The sequence below is a fragment of the Arachis ipaensis genome, chromosome B04, assembly GCF_000816755.2.
Source record: "Arachis ipaensis cultivar K30076 chromosome B04, Araip1.1, whole genome shotgun sequence".
NCBI lineage: Eukaryota > Viridiplantae > Streptophyta > Magnoliopsida > Fabales > Fabaceae > Arachis > Arachis ipaensis.
In genome coordinates this window covers 102,586,326-102,593,901 of record NC_029788.2, presented here as the reverse complement: position 1 = coordinate 102,593,901, position 7,576 = coordinate 102,586,326, and the positions used below count along the sequence as shown (strand labels likewise).

The following is a 7,576-nucleotide window of genomic DNA, read 5'->3' as shown; positions in this document are numbered from 1 at the left end:
TATAGAAAACTTTTTCCTATTAGCCAAGTAATTAAATAATTATGTTAATTTAAAAAAAATCAAATGGTGGTAAATTAAATCTGGTCAATTCACAAGCCCTAAAATTTATTTAAATTTTTAATATCTAAGTAGAATTTAATTGATATACACTAACCTTTATACTTATCCAATCAAATGCTTTCCTTAATAAGAAGGAACAAGACTTTTGAATGGGTAAGCAACTAAATCAAAACATTTTCTTATATAGCAATACATATGCTTTTACTTTATTGAATGTCTTGTTAGAATAAGTACGAATGTCCATCTCTTCAATCAAGTTAACTTTGAACCGTGTAATATTAATTATGAGTGGTGCTTTGTTTTTTTTTATGATAGATTTTATATTAATGAAGTTTAAAAAGGAAAATTTTGGACAAATATAAATAGAGCATAGATTTGTGATCATACGTATACACAAAATCAATAACAATTCTTCCTCTCTTTATACTGCCATACAATAATAAACATTCTCTTCTTTCTTTTTACACTATTAATATCTCTCTTTCTATTTACGTTACTACATATATTAATAAATATATATGAATAATTCTTATTGAGTTAGTTATAATATTAGAGTCTTCTATTTACACATTTTTATTTTATATTTAGTACATCTTTCTTATTTATTTTACAACACGTTATTAGCACGAGACTCTGACCAAAATTTAGGAAGACTCAGGTAACAAATTTTCATTATGTCGAATCTCTCTCATCTTGAATTCAATGCTCTTGATATATCTGTAAACAATTATTTATCATAGATATTAGATGCTGAAATCCATCTTGATTTAATGGATCTTAGAGATACTATTAAGGCTAAAAATAATGCATCCCAGAAGGATAAAGCCAAAGCCATGATTTTTCTTCGTCGTCATCTTGACGAAGGATTGAAAAATGAATATCTTACATTAAAAGTTCCTGCAGATCTTTGGAAAGACCTTGAAGAAAGGTATAATCATCAAAAGACGGTGATACTTCCTCAAGCCCGATATGAATGGACGCACTTGCGTCTACATGATTTTAAATCCATAAATGAATATAATTCTGCAATGTTTCGAATCACCTCACGAATGAAATTATGTGAGAAAAAGATAACTGATAATGATATGTTGGAGAAAACTTTCTCAACCTTCCATGCCTCGAATGTGCTCCTACAGCAGCAGTATCGAGAAAAAGGATTTAAAAAATATTATGAGTTAATTTCTTGCCTTCTTGTTGCTGAACGCAATAATGAGTTGCTTTTAAAAAATTACGAAGCGCGCCCAGCTGGCGCTGCCCCATTTTCTGAAGTAAATGCGGCAAATCATTACCCCAGAAGAGGTAAATGGCAAAGCTTTAGTAACAAGAAAAACTATGGAAGGAAAAGGAATTATGTTCAAAAGAGAAGATCTCACCAGAAGTGGGATAAAGAAAGAAATATTGGGCAAAATAAATCAACAGAGGATAAGTGTTTCCGTTGTGATGGAAAGGGTCATTGGTCACGTACCTGTCATACCCCAAGGCACCTAGTCGATCTTTATCAAGCATCTTTGAAAAAAGACGACAAAGGAAAAGAGTCGAATTTTGTTTCAAATGATGTTGAAAATTCCACCACTCATTATGATGTATTTGACTTCTTTGAGGATCCTGAAGGAAATATTGGTCATTTGATCAATGATGGAATAGTTTGATATATGAGATTGTTAAGTATTCATGTAAATAAATAATATAAATAACTTCTTGTTAAGTTTTATTTTCTATGCATATGAATAATGTATATAAATAATGTTTAATAAAATATTTATGAATTTCAAAATTAATGAATGTGTCAAATTTTAAAATAAAATTTTAGTATATGACATTATGTGCAGTGTTTCTTAGAAAAATAATTCCAATCAAGAATTCAATTTGACTGTGCATGCTACTCATTTTATTATTATTTATCTTTGAAGAAAATGGCAAGAATATATAATGAAGATGTATGCCTTGCGGATAGTGCAAGTTCGCACACCATTCTCAAAAGTGATATATATTTTACCCATCTTGTGCCAAAAAAAGAATATGTTAATACTATTATTGACTCAGACAATGTGATTGAAAGCTCCGGAAGAGCTATAATTTTGTTTCCTAGAAGAACAAAATTCATAATAAATAATGCACTATTGTCTACCAAGTCTCTAAGGAACTTATTGAGTTTCAAAGATATTTGCCGAAATGGATATCATATTGAGACTATGAATGAGGGAGGTCATGAGTACTTATGTATCACAACTCATGATTCAAATAAAAAGGTTATATTAGAAAAATTATCCTCACTTTCATTTGGGTTATATTATACCAAGATTAGTGCAATTGAATCACATGCCATTGTAAACAAGAAGTTTACTAACCCAAATGAATTCATAACTTGGCACGACTGATTGGGTCATCCGGGAACAACCATGATGCGAATAATTATTGAAAACTCCCATGGACATTTACTAAAGAACCAGAAGATTCTTAAATCTAGTGAATTTTGTTGTGCTGCATGTTCTCAAGGGAAGTTAATTTTAAGGCCATCACCAGTAAAGATTGGATTTGAGTCCCCTGAATTCCTAGAAAGGATTCAAGGCGATATATGTGGATCTATTCATCCACCATGTGGATCTTTTAGATATTTTATGGTCCTAATAGACGCATCTTCGAGATGGTCACATGTGTGCTTATTGTCTTCTCGCAACCTGGCGTTTGCGAGATTACTGGCTCAAATTATTCTATTAAAAGCACAATTTTCAGAAAATCCAATCAAAGCAATTCGTCTTGATAATGCTGGTGAATTTACTTCCCAAGCCTTTGATGCTTATTGTATGGCTAATGGAATAAGTGTTGAACATCCAGTAACTCATGTTCACACACAAAATGGGTTAGCAGAATCACTTATTAAACGCCTCCAATTAATTGCTAGACCCTTACTTATGAGAACAAATCTACCAACTTCGGTTTGGAGCATGCTATTTTACAAGCCGCAACACTTATTCGTTTGAAGCCAACGAGTTACCATCAGTTCTCTCCTATGCAATTAGCCTTTGGCAAGCAGCCAAATATTTCCCATTTAAAAATATTTGGGTGTGCGATATATGTTTCCATTGTACCACTTAATCACACCAAAATGGGACCCCAAAGAAAATTGGGGATATGTGTTGGATATGATTCTCCCTCTATAATGAGGTATCTTGAGATACAAACTGGAGATGTATTTAAAGCCCGATTTGCGGATTGTCATTTTGATGAATCAAAATTTCCAACATTAGGGGGAGAGAATAAGCTTTTTGAAAAGGAACTTAATTGGAATGCATCATCCTTGATGTATTTAGATCCTCGATCAGGACAATGTGAACTAGAAGTTCAAAAGATTATACATTTGCAAAGAATAGCAAATGAATTGCCTGATGTATTTCCCGATATAAAGAGGATAACCAAATCTTATATACCAGTAGAAAATGCCCTAATTCGAATTGATGTCCCAGTTGGACAAATTACCACCGAAGCAAATACACGCCAGAAGCGTGGTAGGCCTGTCGGTTCCAAAGACAAAAATCCTTGAAAAAGAAAAGAGGTAAATACTATTCCTGTTGAAAAAGACATAGTAAAGACACCTGCATTTGTCCAAAATTTTGATATAGTTTTAACGCCAGAAGACGTTCAGGTACCTGAAAATTGTGAAAATGACGAGATCTCAATAAATTATGTCTTTACAGGAGAGAAATGGGACCGAAATAAGACAATTGTCAATGAAAAATTTGCATATAATGTGGCATTAAATATCATGCATGAAAGTAAGGATCTTGAGCCAAGATTAGTCGAAGAATGTCGACAAAGAAATGATTGGCCAAAATGGGAAGAAGCCATGAAGGCTAAATTAGACTCACTTGCAAAATGTGAAGTCTTTAGACCTGTAGTCCGTACACCAGAAGATGTAAAACCTGTTGGATACAGGTGGGTATTTGTGAGAAAGTGAAATGAGAAAAATGAAGTTGTGTGCTACAAAGCCCGACTTGTGGCACAAGATTTTTCACAAAGGCCTGGTATAGATTATGAAGAAACGTATTCCCTTGTAGTGGATGCGATAACATTGCATTATTTGGTCAGTTTATCTGCATATCATAAACTGCATATGCATTTAATGGATGTGGTAACAGCCTACTTATATGGCTCATTATATCGGGATATCTATATGAAAGTCCCTGAAGGACTAAAGATATCTAAACCATCCAATAAATATTCACAGGGATTATACTCAATTAAATTGCAAAGATCTTTATATGGTCTAAAACAATCTGGAATAATGTAGTATAATCGTCTTACTGAGTATCTGACCAAAAACGGATATAAGAATGATGATATCTGTCCATGTGATTTCATAAAGAAAACTGCATCTGGATTCATTATAATTGCTATGTACGTAGATGATTTAAATATCATTAAAACTCCTGAAGAGATTCCAACAATTATAAAAACTCTAAAAGAAGAGTTTGAGATGAAAGATCTTGGAAAGACTAAATTTTTTCTCGGCTTGCAGATCGAGCATACAAAAAATGGGATCTTTATGCATCAAACAACATACACAAAAAAAATCTTGAAAAGATTTTATATGGATAAATCACATCCCTTGAGTACCCCAATGATCGTAAGATCTTTGGATGTGGAAAAGGATCAATTCTGTCCCAAAGAAGAAAATGAAGATATCCTTGGTCCTGAGGTACCATATCTTAGTGTCATTGGAGCGCTAATGTATCTTGCAAATAATACAAGACCCGATATATCATTTGCTGTGAATTTACTAGCAAGATATAGTTACTCTCCAACCAAAAGACATTGGAATGGAATCAAACAAATCTTTCGATATCTTCATGGAACGGTTGATATGGGATTGCTTTATCTCTATAGATCCAAGTCACAACTAGTTGGCTATGCATAGGGGTGACAAACAGGCCTAAACCCGTCGGGCCGGCTCGCGTAACCTGTCAAAAAAGGAGGGGCGGGCTGAAAAATTAGGACCGCCAAATAGCAAAAGCCCGCCTAACCCACACCGCTTAAACCGCGGGCTTTGGCGGGGTGGGGCGGACTTCCCACCGGACTTAGTATTTTTTTAGTGAGGGGATATTTTTACAATTTTCTGGCCAAAATCTAACTTCCCCCAACCTAACTTATAAGAGTTTGAAGATAAAAATTGAGTAGTTTGGATTATGTTTATGTTACTTTAGAGACAATATTTATAATTATGTTTTAAATTATGTTTATTTTGCTTTGGAGAGAATATTTATACTTATGTTTTGGATGAAAACTTGGTTCATAATTATGTTTATTAGATATTTATAATTATAAAGATTTTAAAGTTTATGAATATAAAAAATATAATTTTTTATGCCTTTAGAAATTATAAATTTATTAATATGATTGTGAAATTATATATATTATTTAGTAGTTAATGGTAAAAAAAAAAAGAGGAGCTTTGGCGGGCTTAGCCCGCCAGCCCGCAGTTAGGCGAGACGAGGTGGGATTCTAGGACCGCTGCACTAGGTGGGGCGGGGTGGGCTTCTCCGCTTGCCACCCTTGCTTATGCAGATGCTGGATACTTGTCTGATCCACACAAAGGAAGATCTCAAACGGGATACCTGTTCACATATGGTGGTACAGCTATATCATGGATGTCCACAAAACAAACGATAGCAGCAACCTCCTCTAATCATGCTGAAATACTAGCAATACATGAAGCTAGTCGCGAGTATTTTTGGCTCAGGAGTTTGATCCAATATATTCTGTCATCATGTGGACTAATTGATCATAAGATAGCTCCAACTGTCCTGTTTGAAGATAATACATCATGCATTGCTCAACTTAAAGGCGGATACATCAAAGGTGATAGAACAAAGCATATTTCTCCCAAATTCTTCTTCACTCATGATCTTCAAAATCAAGGGACAATTGATGTCCAACAGATCCACTCAAGTGACAAGCTAGCAGATTTATTCACAAAGTCACTCCCAAAATTCTCCTTTGAAAAATTGGTACATGAGATTGGGATGCACCGATTTCGAGACATTAAATAATGTCGACAAGAGGGGGAGACTGTACTCTTTTTTCCTTGGTCAAATTTTTTTCCCATTGGGTTTTTCTTAACAAGGTTTTTAATGAGGCAGTCCCCATCACAGAATATTGTACTCTTTTTCTTTCACTAAAGTATTTTTCCATTGAGTTTTTCTTTAGTAAGGTTTTAATGAGACAATAATCCTAAATGGACATTCAAGGGGGAGTGTTATGATAAGTATTAATGTCCATCTCTCCAGTCAAGTTAACTTTGGGCTATGCAATATTAACTATGAGCGGTGCTTTGTTTCCCCATGATAGACTTTATATTAATGAAGTTTGAAAAGGGAAATCTTGGACAAGTATAAATAGGGCATGGATTTGTGGTGCTTTGTTTCCCCATGATAGACTTTATATTAATGAAGTTTGAAAAGGGGAATCTTGGACAAGTATAAATAGGGCATGGATTTGTGATAGTATAATACGTACACACAAAATCAATAATAATTCTTCCTCTCTTTATACTGCCGCACAATAATAATCATTCTTATTGAGTTAGTTATAATATTAGAGTCTTCTATTTACACATCTTTATTTTATATTTAAATACATCTTCCTTATTTATTTTACATGTCAACCAATGCCTGCCATAATTTCTTATTATCTTCCATGTTCATAATAAAAACTGTGACTTTAGCCATAACTCATAATTTTCTATTACAGTTAAGTAGCCTTATTTTTTTAATCCAATCAAACGAACAAGACTTTTGAATGGTTAAGCTACTAAATCAAAACATTTTCTTATATAGCAACACATAATATGCTTTTACTTTATTGAATGTCTATGTTTTTTCTATATTTTTTATTTTTTATATATACCTATTAAACTAAATCATAATTCGGAACACAAAGTTTTATTAAATTCAATGAATTAAACATGCTTACTGCTACAGTAATATAATGTGATTTTGCTGATGAATGAAATCTACTGCCGGGGCTCCCACCCGAACAACAATAGAGCACTAGCAACAGCAACTAATAGTATTTGACGGCAAGAAATTGGGAACACTATTAGCGTAACTATAGCTATACATGATTCAACTCTACCCTAAAAAGTATTAGTAAGTCCTAATTAAGGGTGCACAAAACTGATGTTTGGTCGACCCGCAATCTTTTTCTCTTACTACTCCCTTGGTAGGTTCCCTGCATACACAAACAAAATAAAGAAGAAGAGTAAATAATAGTAGCAGTAAGCTAATATATTGTAACTAGGATCGTATATAAAAGGCAAATACCTATTGGTTGAGGGCATAGTAGAGTCAGAGTCAGATCTGCATTTGGAATGAACAATGGGTCCTAGTTGATGTCTGTCCATGGTGGCCAATGTTGTTCCCATGGGTGCCTTAAGGTATGTGGCTCCTCTATACATCCACTCATCCATTTCGTCGCTGTAAAACTCATCGAAGCCCTCTCCACACAGTGCACATCGACT

General features: G+C 33.8%; 1 long non-coding RNA gene across 1 annotated transcript; it reads right to left on the bottom strand.

Annotated features, from left to right (window-relative positions):
• Window positions 6,985–7,576, bottom strand: LOC107637933. Its single transcript, XR_001619629.1, has 2 exons — window positions 7,380–7,576; window positions 6,985–7,287 (listed from the first exon to the last, which is right to left on the bottom strand). It is a non-coding gene; the product is annotated as an uncharacterized LOC107637933 (long non-coding RNA).